The sequence below is a fragment of the Fukomys damarensis genome, unplaced genomic scaffold (genome assembly GCF_012274545.1).
Source record: "Fukomys damarensis isolate Sample0158 unplaced genomic scaffold, DMR_v1.0_HiC HiC_scaffold_1, whole genome shotgun sequence".
In the NCBI taxonomy this organism is placed as follows: domain Eukaryota; kingdom Metazoa; phylum Chordata; class Mammalia; order Rodentia; family Bathyergidae; genus Fukomys; species Fukomys damarensis.
In genome coordinates this window covers 42667142-42680187 of record NW_022900913.1, presented here as the reverse complement: position 1 = coordinate 42680187, position 13046 = coordinate 42667142, and the positions used below count along the sequence as shown (strand labels likewise).

General features: G+C 37.2%; 1 pseudogene; it reads right to left on the bottom strand.

Moving 5' to 3' along the window:
* Positions 1 to 677: 677 nt before the first annotated feature.
* Positions 678 to 2807, bottom strand: LOC104864150 (annotated as a pseudogene).
* Between the last annotated feature and the right edge of the window lie 10239 nt (positions 2808 to 13046).

The window sequence follows — 13046 nt, the reverse complement described above, 5'->3', positions numbered from 1 at the left end:
GTAGACATTTCAAAGATGCTAAATTTATCCTTATTATTAAGACCAATTTTGCTGGGAATTTCCTTTGTCTCTTCCGGAAAGAAGCTGCTTCCTTTCCTGGGGGTGGTGCTAAACTCCCAGCCCTGGGTTGCCGGTGGCCATCTTGCCCGTCGCATGCAATAAGTGAAATGCTGAGAAAAATGATCCAACACGGGAAAGAGAAAAGATAAAGGATAGACTGCAAAGGGACACCAACACAATCTGCCACTATCATTTGAGAGCTTCAATCAGTTACTAGCTTTATTGTCTACTAGCTACTTCTTTATTTTCTAGTTTTATGATGAATTTTGTGTTTCATCCCTGTTGAATTAGATTCTATCATTTATAACCCAAAATTTTGACGTGTAAGTCCCCACATTCAATAAAATTGTTGCTACTTTTTTTTGGATGTTAATCTTGTTTATAACTATTTTTACATATCTTGGAACCTCATGTAATTTTGATAAATAACTTACAAAATTATGCAAAAAGTACAAGAATGTCTGGTAAACAAACAATCTGTATTTTCCAAAAAGATTTTTTAAAACATGTATTTCTCTAGGGAGCATCCTCCTTACAAGGAAAGGTAATCCTTTTTTTTTACTCATTAAAAAATCTTCTGCTGCAAAGAATAGGCTAAGAAAGCCTGGCTTCATCCATTAATGCCTTTGGTCTTTCCTGTCTGATTTTCCATCTCTCACTTCTTGAAGATCTTTTGCCTGATCAACTACTCTGTGATATAGACCTCTTCCTGTTGGACCAGGAATTTTTATCCTTTGATTCTTTTGCCTCTCTACTATTGCCACCTTTGGAAGATTTGTGACTTCTTTCCAGTCCTAAAGTATCCCTTCGCTTCTGACCCATGCTCCTTCTGTGCTTTCTATCTCTATTATGTCCCCAGACTCTACTCTGACTTCTACTCTCACGAGTACTACTAGTGCTGCTGCTACTGTCTCTGCGGCTGCTGCCACTGGTACTGGAGCTACTGCCCAAATTGCTTCGAATACTACTGCTGCCAGTACTACTAGTTGAACTGCTCCTAGAACTACTACTGTTACCGCTTCAACTTCTACTCTTGCTGGTTTTATTTCTAGCACAATCTCTACTTCTACTCCTACTTTTGGTTTTGCTTTTACTTTCGGAAAGTATGGTCGAGACTGGCTCTACTGGCACCTCAGTGAGATTCACAGTTTCTATAGGAAACTCCTGCTCTGGTATTAAGTTTCCTTGATCCTGAATAACCTGAGGTGAGGCTATAAAACAGCTAATGGCAAGGTCTCAGACTGAGAGATAGGCTGGGGCTGGAGGACTGGCTGGAAATGCAGCTGGGGCTGGGGTTGGGCCTGGGTTTGGGACTGGAGCTGAGGCTGGAGTTGGGATTAGGGTTGGGGCAGGGGCTGAGGCCGAGCCACAGGCTCATGTTGAGTCTCAGATTCTTTTCCTGCTTTTTCCTCAGAATCCTCTTCTATTTCTAGAACACTAACATTCTCTTTTCCAGGAGAAACAGATTTACATTCTTTATCTGGCTCAACTTCAAATTCCATCTCTGGCTCCAATTCTTTGCTAGTTTCATTATTCTGAGGGCTCCATACTTTCAACTTGATTAGTCTCCATTACCTCCTGCTCAGTGATTACATTTTTGACATTCTCAACCATCTCTAGCACATCCATAATTTCTTCAGTCTGATTATCTTGCTGCTTCTTACTCTCTCTTACCTGTTTCCTCCTCCATCTTAACCTCCATTTCCTGTTTTTGTTCCTCCTCTTCCTGTTCTTTCTCTCCATCACTATGAACTATATCTACTTCCTTTTCCTCTTCCTCTTCTGCTTCCTCTATTTCCACATCATTGTTCTGAGTACCTGTCTGCAACTCTTCCTCTCTCTGAACACCCTACCCTCTTCTTGTTCGGCCTTCTGTTCTTCATTATGTATCACCTGATGCTCTTTTTCCTTCATTAAGTATCTTGTAGGCTAGCTTCCATTTTATTTATTTGCTCTGCAAATTCAACATGTCTACCTTCAAATAAAGCATTCATTTTTCTCTGTGAGTCTTATTAGTTCTGGGGTAGTTGAACACATTCTTCCAGGAATATAGAATAAATGGGGCTTTGTCTTAATTATTATATATTCAATTATTTTGGCATTATGCTCATTCCACTCTTCTTGCAGCTGTGCAAGCTCAAACCTCCTGCTCCAAAAGCCGCAATTCTGTTTAACGCATCTCTTCAAATAGTCCTCTCCTCTCATTTTCAACCTGCTTTCTCTCTTCTGCCTGAACTTCAATTTTTTGTTCAGTTTCCTGGCACATCTTTTGCCATTCAGTAGCAATAGTGATTCTTTTGAAGAATACCCAACAAAGGCCATCTCTTTATCGGTTCCTTTGCTTTCCGTTTTTAACCATATTTTGATCCTGGATAAGGTCTCCAGGCATCCGCTCTTTGAAAGTAGCTAAAACTGAAGGCTGCAACACTGGCTTTTTAACATCATCATCCTTTGGGTCACTTTCTTGGTATCATTCTCTTCTTGTCCAACACTCCCTGCCCAGCCTACTGACTGCCCCTCCCAGGTCTTTCTGTGTGGCTGGGTGTCCTCCTCCAATATCTGAGAATCCACACCTCAGCAATAAACTACCATGTCCTCTACCTCCAACAGGAACAGGAAGGCTGGATAGGCCTCGCATCATTTGTATCTTGCCCGGTGAGCTTGCAAATATTCTCAGCCATGTTTTTTAGGTTCTCTTTGGCCTTTTCTTGCTGCTCCTGCAGTGTTCTCACTGGGACTGCTGCCATCTTCTTCCTGCAGCAGGCTTCTAAAATTGCTGCTACATTTTATTTTATTTTCCCCTTCATTTTGGTACTTTTGTAACAATGATTAATGAGGTACTTCAACTGCATTGTGTTTTTAGTTAATAGGTCAAATATACCTAATTAATAAATCATGTGTAATTTCCATAAATTATAACTTCTTCTGATTGTCTTTTTATTATTTAGTGTGTAAACCTGCCAAGAATTTTATTAGCTATTAAAAATTTAACTTATCAATAGAAAAATATACCCCATTACAAAATTAAAGTCCTCATTAGAACTTACTCCTATTTATGATAGTATATTCTAAACATTTTCATAAGGTGATATGTTCCCTTGATAATTTTAATTCTGTAATAAATTATCAAATTGGATCTAGAGATTTTGACAAATAATGAATAATACTTTTAATTTTTACTATTTCTCGGGGCATTTTATTTATTTGTTGTTGTTTTACTTTATTTTATTTTCTATTTTTTGAGACAGTGACTCATTCTGCAGTTCTGGCTGATCTTGAAATCACTATGTAGCCTAGGGTAGCCTCAAACTCCCAATGATCCTCCTGCCTCAGCCTCCCAAGTTCTGGCATGTGCCACCACACCCAGCTCAAGGTATTTTATTTGAAATGGGAAAGTTTTCCAAAACAAATGAAAATAAGTATACTCCAGAAGTGATAGGCAAGTCAGTGATCGAGACACCGACCTGTTTGACCTGTGTCCCTTGCCTTGAAGGGAGGATGCATTATCCTTCAAATCAGCCTAAATATCCTAGAGGCTAAGTCACTCTGTATAACAAGGTACCCTGACTATTAATTTGTAGCATAGATTGCAATTAGGTATGTATTGACTTCTGCATTTAATCTCAATTTCCCCCACACCATTTCCTCTTCTCTCCCAATCACTAGACTTCAAGCTCCTTGAAGGCAAAAATAACATCTTCTTATTCTCCTTCATAACTACAGTAACTAGTGTAGTGCGTCCAACTATATAATAAATAGTATCTGCTATTCAACATAGCATTAAACTCTGAATTTTTCTATTATTGCTTATGTTCTTATAGTGCTTTTCCTTCAGAATTAAAACATGGATTGTATCTCTCTCTCATCTTTATGCTTTGTGTGCAAACAGACATCACCAACAAACATTTATTGCACCACACTGAAGACCTGCAGGGTGCCATCTACTCATTTAATAGAGTGTGTGGTCTAACAATATTCACTTTGGCTCAGACTTTGCAAAAAAAATCAAAGATCAAATATATTCTAAGAATAGTGAATGAACCTTCCTGGGGTAAGGGATAGATTATTCTTAGAGTTACATTAATTTTCCTTTGTGATGTGAAATTCCTTTATCTTTCATCGATGCATATGGACTAAATTAAATTGAAAAGATTTGTATTCCCTCACCAAGCAGTTTCATAATGTCTTTCCCAAAAATTGATATCTCTCGGTTGTTTTAAATATCATTTTGATAAAAACTTCTTCCCCTAAACTCAGTGAAGAAAATGGAGGTAAATGAGCATGGATATAATTACGTCCTGAAAGAAACTGCAGCAACTCATGTGGAAAACTGAAGTTACTGAAGTCGAGGATTGCAAAAAGTGACAGATGAAATTTTCCAAAGACTATGAGCGCTTTCACTGCTCTGCTCACTAGTGTATCCTAAAAAGAGCATAATAAAGACAGTATTATCAATGGAATTTGTGTAAGGTAGATCATTTCACTGGGCATCTTTATAAAGCAGCTCATGTACTCTCATTTTTACAACTTTATGATTTAAGATTGTGTCCTTCATTATAAGAACTACTCATAACTACACATAGTCCCAATACACTAATAGAATATACAGATTATAGGAAAAAAGAGAAAAACTTTAGGATCATTTGCCCCAATTATTTAGTTAATGTAATTAATGCAAGGAGACATTTATGGGCAACCATTTTACTGAGTTTTTCTTTAGAGCTTAGAAGAATATAGTCAACGTATCTTTAAAAATTAACTTTATGGAAATGTTTACATAAATGCCCATTTCTTGTTTGTGTGTTTGCAGGCATGTAGATTAAAATTTTATGTATGGCATCACAACTCTATTAATAGTGGGGATCATCCTTTAACCACTGCAAAATCTAAATATTTGTATTCACATCAAAAATTGTAGTTGAAAGAAGAGATCCATGGAACCAATAGTTACTTTCCCTTTTTCTTTTCCTTCCACAATTTGGTGGGATCTCAGGAGTAAAAGGCAAAAGAAAAAGATACAGCAAGTGGATTGAGTGTCTAAAGGCCGGGAATTAGAACTAAGGAAAAAGATTTGGGAACCAGTTTCATGTCAAAATGGTGCACTCAGGTTTCTTCTGCTTCACCAGATTTGGATCCTAGATCTGACAAGGGGAGGGCTGAGGTGGAGAAGCCAGGTCACCTGACCCTGAAGCCCTCTGCGTTCTGCTTAGAAGTTTTCATCACCATCCTGTAAGTGTTTGGTAGCCTCATCCCCAAAAGTAAATTGAAAGTCAATACGGAATATAGATACACGTTTATAAAATATACCTTACAGTATAGGTTGAGTCCTAGATTTTTCTACTACTAAAAGTATTCCAACTACCTTGACATTTCTGTGAATTAAAATACCTACAAAGAACATTGTTTGTCATCAATCTCCCAGAGAAAGTCTCTGATTAAGGCCCAGAGACAACACTTCGGAAATTGAATTGAGGAGTCCTATATTCAAATATTCTGGCTATTTTTCTATGAATGAGTACTCCTAAGTGAAATAAATAAGTCACATGTGTAAATACCGAATCGTTTCTCTGGTATAAATAAACTGTAATAATACAAAAGATCCTAATGAGATAACTGACATTGTGAAATGGGAAGAAAAGGGCTAAAGGTGTAGGGAAAGTGGGAAGGGTAGGGGAAAGGTAATAAGGGAAAAAATATGAGAAAGTGAAAAAATGGAAATAAATTGTTTGTAAATGGGGAGGGGAGGAGGGGGTGAAGGGAGGGCAGGGACAAGGGGAAAAAATGAGAACCAAGACCACCTGTCATGTAAAGGTACAAGATTCCAATAATGAATGTAACTGTACTATATACATAAAATGTACCAATAAACTCAATAAAAGAAAAAAAATATTCTGGCTAACTTTGATCTCCCTCTGTCTCCACAAGTGAGAGACATGCCCCTACAATAACTTAATGTAATCTTCATTCTTAGTCCTGGAATCTCTCCTCCTCATCACCAACTACTTTCCAATTTCTTCCAAATTACTGGACTAAGTTCCAGATCATGACCATACAATTCCAAGCTGGAAAATAGAGACTTAATAGGCACTAGAAAAGGACAAAGAACATGGGCTGTCTTTTAAAACAGCAAACTGACTAGTGACTTAATAAATAAGCTTCCTCTACTGAGCGAGACAAAAATAAGTTAAATGGCAAACTCAAGTTAAAAAGGGATGGTAATAGAACTACCTCCTGACCCTTAATTATAGCAGGTTAGGTGAGGAGATCGCTATAATGAGCAAAAGATTGCAAGAATTAATGACTTTCTAAAATAGCTTCTAACTTAGCATTTTCACTAAACCATTTACCTAATAAATCAGGACTTGTGTCCTTGAGAAAGGCATGCAGTCTCTCCAAGCCTCAGATCCTTACTCGTGAAATAAAATAAACTTCAGGTCATATAAAAATAATTTCAGGAGTTTGTTAAAAAATGTCAGTTATTAAAGTCTCATTCCAAGAGATTGTTATTCAATGGTCTTAGGCATATACTTCTAGATATTCATTTCCCAGATTTCATATTACAACAAAAGATGTGAATATGGTTTTGTTTTTAGGTTTAAAATTCTACATATACAATTCATCTTTAATTTTTAAATATTACACAATGTGGAGTGAATACTCACATTTTTAAAAGTATGAAATAGATACATATTTCATCAATGTGCATAAGGAGGGCAAAATATTAAAATTATTTGACATGATAAGTTTAATTCAAAAACTCTTTTCTAATAAACCCACAAGTAGATAGGGATTTTGTACAAAGTTGCCAATACATGAATTATTTCTGTGGGAGAAAAACCCTCAGAATGACAAAGAAAGACTAGTTAGTTGAATAAATGATGGTAAGACATAAACTATAACAGTTTAAATTATTAGTATGGCTATAGTGCAATGATGGGTTCTTTATGGACACTTAATTTTCAATGTTCTGTGAAAAAATATTGCAAACATGTTTGTACTTACACATATATATGCAAGTTTGCCCATCTGCATAGCCTCCCTGGTATGCTATAATCCTGCCAAACCAGCAAGAAAGAGCGAGACCATAGGATGTACAAGATCAAGGTGATCTGTTTTGTTTTTTGTTTTGTTTTGTTTTGTGACAACCTTTACCCTAAATTCATAGAGTCATGATCTAAGAGGAATGATTCAACCAATAGAATTGCACCCCTGTTTTAATAAGTTTCTAATTATTTGGGTGTGGTAATGCCAGAAAATCAGGTGATGACTACCATTGAAAACACAGAGGACCACACAGAGAATCACCGGGACCTTGCATAAAGCAGAGCTGTAGCAAATGCTTTCATTGCAGCTCATGAGGAAAGGAATGAGGGAGGCAGGGAATACAGGCTTAGGACTGGCTGCTTTAAGTAACCGCAGTAGAGTTTGAGGTATAGGAATTGCCTCTGGCTGTCTAGTACTGATTGTTGGTTGATAAAGGTGAAGAGATACTAACCAGACAATTTAAACTCGAGAAAGAACATGGTTGAGATAGCAATTGAAATGGCCATCTGAAAAGAAGAACTAACTGGCCTCTAGCTGAGGCTTCAAAACTGTATCAAGTTGGCACTTTTTAAATTATATAACCATGTAAAAGAGCTTGAATTATTTGAAATTCTGTTCTGATAAGGAGGGAAGTATCCACTATAGCAATATTTTAAATTCCTTCTATAGTAAAAATGATCAAAGTATGCTACGTGCATGCACAAAGCTGCCAAAATGAAACCCACTAATCTGTATAACCAATATGCACTAATTTTTTTTTTAAGGTGTGAAAAAATAAAATCCCCCTTGTGCCAGTTAATCTTGTCAAATTGACTGGGTTAAGAGACTCCTGGAGAGTCTCATATGATTGGATCATAGGGGCACTATAGTCACCAGTAGATTCACTGAATGTGCATTTAGGGAGTCAGGCCCTGTTGGAATAGGTGGACACTGGGCATTTGCCTTTGGACGATACTATATATCTCTTCTGGTCTTCCATTAAAACTGCTCTACCACTTCACCACCCCCGTGCACCATGATGTTCCACCTCACCTCAGACCCACAGTAATGGAACCAGTTGATTATGAACTGAAATTGCTGAAACCATGAACCAAATAAACTATTTGCCTCCTTAAGTTGCCTAAGTCATGCATTTTGTCCCAGCAATAGCAAAGTTGACCTCTATAGTACAGCTCTTTTTCTTTTTTTCCTCTTCCCATTACTTTCACATACCAGATCTCACATACCAAACCTTGGAATCAATTGCCAAGTCTTTACTTAGTTTCTTCTATTGCTTTCCTTCATCTGACCCCAGAAAAGCCTAGGAACAGCCCTGGGAAAGCAAGCCCTGCTGAGTGGATAGATGAAGGAAGGAAGGGACTAACCTCTTCAGGTAGGACCTGAAGAAAGCAGAACACATGGATGGTAAACCTTTTAGCACTTTCAATGATACAAACAGCCTGCTGTGGCACATGTGCCATAGGTTCACCACCAATGGCTTAGGGCATCCTCAAAAGCTGAACAAATCGCATTTATACACAATGTAAACACTAATCAAAAGAAGGCAGAAACAGTTTATTAATTTCAAGTAGCAAAATTTAAAGCAACAAAATTATCAGGGATAAAAAGGGAATCAAACAATGGTAAAGGAGACAATTCTCAAAGAAGACATAACAAACATTAAAATTATTAACACGTATGTATCTAATAATACAGTATGAAAATATATGAGGCAAAAACTGATAGAACAGCAAGAAGAAAGAGTTGAATCCGCTATTGTGTTTAGAGACCTCGATACTACCAGAAATGGACAGGTCCAGCAGACAAAAAATCATTAAGGATATAGTTGAACTCATCAACACCATTTATCAAGGGGTTATAATGGACATTTATAGCATACGTCATCCAACAATAGAAGAATACACAATCTTCTCAAACTCCCATGGGATATTCACCAAAATAGGAAGATGCATCTCATTCTGGGCCATAAGACACACCTTAACAAATTTAAAAGAATAGTAATTCATACAATGTCCACTCTCACACCACAGTGAAAATAAACTAGACAGCAATAACAGAAGGGCAACTGAAAAGTCCTAAACTACATGGATATTAAACCACTTCTAAATAAAACATGAGTCAATGAGAAAATCTTAAGATAATTTTAAAATTTTTGAACTAAATGAAAATGAACACACAACTTAAAATTTGAGATATGCCAAAAGCAACATCTAGCAGTAAATTTATGGCATCAAGTGCATATATTAAAGCAGAAAAACTATTCAAATCAATAACCTAAAATTCCACATTAGGAAACTAGAAACAGAAAAGAAATTAAATCCAAAGTAAGAACAGAAGAAATACAAAATAGAGCAGAAATGAATGATATTGGAAATAGGGAATCAATAGAGAAAAGCAATGAAATCACAAGATGGGTCTTTGAAAAGATAAATAAAATTGACAAACCTCCAACAAGGTTGGATAGAAAAGGAACAAACAAAGTTGGATGCCTACTTAAGAAGTCAAACACACTCACCTCATGTCTAGCCACTGAGGCCCAAAAGAGTTGAAATATATTTACCCAAAAACTTTCAGGCAGATGTAATAATCAGTTGTTATATGTCAAGTAAGAACTACCTAGGAGATTTAGTTCTGGGTGTGCCTGTGGATAAGGCAAGCCAATGGAGGCCCCACCCCAAATGGGGACAGCATATCTTTTAGCTTAGATAGAATCAAAAGAGAAAGGAGAAAGAAAAAAAAATCTTTTTCTGGAGGAGCTCTGGTCTTTGCCATTGCCTTTGGACACTGGCCTCCAGTTCCTTCAGCCTTCCAACACAGATTCTTTGGCCTTCCAACATAAACTTACACCAGTGGTTCTGCAGTGAGGTTCTGGATCCTCTGGCTCTCCAGCAAAGAAGGCCATTTGAGATTCTTCTGTTTATAATCCACCAGATTTTGAACTCTTTTGTTTCTGATCCCTGTAAGCCTACCTAATAAATAATTTTGTATAATTATATATATATATATATATTCATTTATTTTATATTGATTCTTTTTCTCTAGGTAATCCTAATTAATACATACATTTATAAGCTTTATTCATAATTACCACAAGTTGGAAACAACCAACATGCCCTTCTATAGAGGAACAGAAAAATAAACGGCAATATCCAGACATTGGAACATTACTGAGCAAACAAAAGAAATGAGCTTTTAAGCCATAAAAAGACATGAAGGAGCCTCAAATGCATATTACTAACTGAAAGTAGCCAATCTGAGAAGGCTATATATTGTGTGATTTCAATTATATGACATCCTGGAAAAAGGAAATATTGACTGCCCCAGCTTAGCAGGGAAGGAAGGATAGAATAGGAAGCTCACAGACCATTTTTAGACTGTGAAGCTACTCCATAGCATGCTATAATTGTGGATACACTTCATTCTAAACTTGTACAACACCAAGAATGAACCCTAATGTAAGCCAAGAACTTAGGATAATAATGATGCGTGTAGGTTCTTCAATTGGAATAACTGTGCTCCAATGTTGACAATGGAAGAGCCTTTTCATGTATAGGTCTTGGGGTCATATGGGATATCTTCATACATTCCTCTCAATTTTTATGTCCATCTAAAACTCCTGTAAAGAAAGTAAAACTTTAAAAGAAAAGAACAATAAAACTGAGGCCATAAACATCACAAAATATATTCCCATAACTATTGCAGAACAAAGAAGTATATTTCCAGGAGCCAGACCTAGCTCCATCCAGGCTGCTGTAGTTACGGTGGAGATTCCCACAGGCTTTGTTGTGACAAGAAAAGATGCGGGGCTAGGATGAAATGATGGGTATCACTTATTCGGATAACTGTTACCAAAGAAGAGTGTGAGTTATATTTTATCAGTTCCCTTACTTTGTTATGTTACAAATTGCGTGTATTATATTTAATGAAATCAAATGCTTTCTCCATCCACTGCAATATACATAACCTGGAAAGAGAAGTGAATGACAAAACCTATACAAAGGCAGCTCATCTGGTTTTCAGCAGGATCTTAGGAACTTTAATTCGGATAGTCATGTAGAGCCCCATCCAGTCTCAGTACCTGCCTTCCCATCTATCTATGACTCACCATAGAGCAGTCTCAGTCTAAACATGAACAAATTCTTTAACTCAGGGACTACATGTGAATGTCTAAAGGAATTGTGGTGCCACCTTTTCACTCTTCTCTGAAATACCAGTAGTAATATTGGATCCAACAAACTCGTAAGATATTTCTCACCCTGTCCAGTTTTCTTCATCTGTTTTATGTTTCCTCTGTTTGACTTTTTATTTCAGATCCCTTATTACCCACTAGTCACAAATATTCTATGATTCTTTTCTTTTATGTACCTGTTCAGTATAGCCTTTCTGTATCAAATCTTCTATCAACAGATATCTAAATGCATCATGGTTCTCCATATGCAAATTTCTGGATTTTGTTTCATTTTTCTTTTTAAGTGAAAATAGTATTGTTACAAGATTATCCAAGAGAAGTAATCAGTCTCCTTCCTATATAGATTTGTGCCTAGAATTCTTGGCTGCATGCTGCCATGAACTATACTTTGAGAATTCCTACATAGCATCCTGTTGCTAAACTGGTAACCTGCCAGCAGGTATATCTTTGTCTCTCTTTTAGCTTGTCCACACAGCATTTTAAATCTGAATATAAGTGTCAATTTTTTAATTAGAAAAATTCACATAAATATCTGTGTTTTCTCAGGTCCTCTTGAAAAATCTAAGTTCCAGCAACATTAGGCTGGAGGCTGGTAAGAATTGCTCCCTTTCCTTCTGGCAACATTGGGCCTGAGATCAGCAATAATTGGATAAGTTGAAAGCATTTATGTATCAATCATTTTCATAAATCACCTGATCCTTCAAGGCACTTAAGTCCCACACCTGGTTTAACCACGTCATCCCTAATATCACGCAAATTCACACACATATAAAATAACGTATGTCAACCTTAACTCTGTGGTCAGTATCAAAGACTAGTAAGCAGCCTTCTTCTCATGCTCACCAATACTCTGCATTCTATCACTAACTCCAATAAATCCTGCTGCCTTGCTGCCAGAGTGTATTCTCAGACACCTATGTCCAACACTAAGGATCAAGGGCTCTCTGTTCCTTGGTCTTAGGCTGCTAGAATCTCTGGTATCTTCAGTAGCTGGCCTCACGTAATCTGAGATGCACAGAATGCGGAAGTGCCTGACAGAGTGAGCATCTTCTTTATTTCCTTTGTTCCCAAGTTCTTCTCTGTGTGCTCTGATTCTTCTCCAGCATCACATTTTGCCCATAAGAGTCATTCCCAGTCTCCTCTAGGATCCTTTACCTGTCAGTCTATTCACAGTCCCACTCCACTTAGCCCAGTGCACTAATGCCTGTTTGGTGTCACACTTATCACCTGTTGTAATAGAAAAATAGCACCTTAAGATTTTGATGGGTTGGAGAATGGTATTATTTAATTGAAACATCTCTTTCTTCTCCTACCCAACACTGACACCTTTTCCCTGAATTAGAGGCTGACCTATGTTTTGCAGAGCTTAGAAAAATGGCCAAAAATGAAGCTATTTATTTGGCTGCAAGTGTCAGGAAAAAAAAGTAACCATGGATTACATTTATTGCTGTGGGGAGTGTCACTTTTCTGACATAATCAGAAAGTCTTGGGGTGGGCTAACCAAAGTTAGTTCATTTTGTCTTTTTACTATATGGCCTTTGGTGCCCATGACTGGTTGCCACCCTCCAGGCATCCCCTGTGTTTTTCAGATGAGGAGAAAAGAAAGGTTGAATAGCCCTTTCTCATGTGGCTTTCTTCCCTACCCCCATCACTGCCAAAGGAGACCATCTTCTGAAGACTTCCTCTTTCCCTTGATCCCTCTGATATTGTTTATCAGAACTGGGTTGTGTGAAAATTCTGGCCAATCACTGCT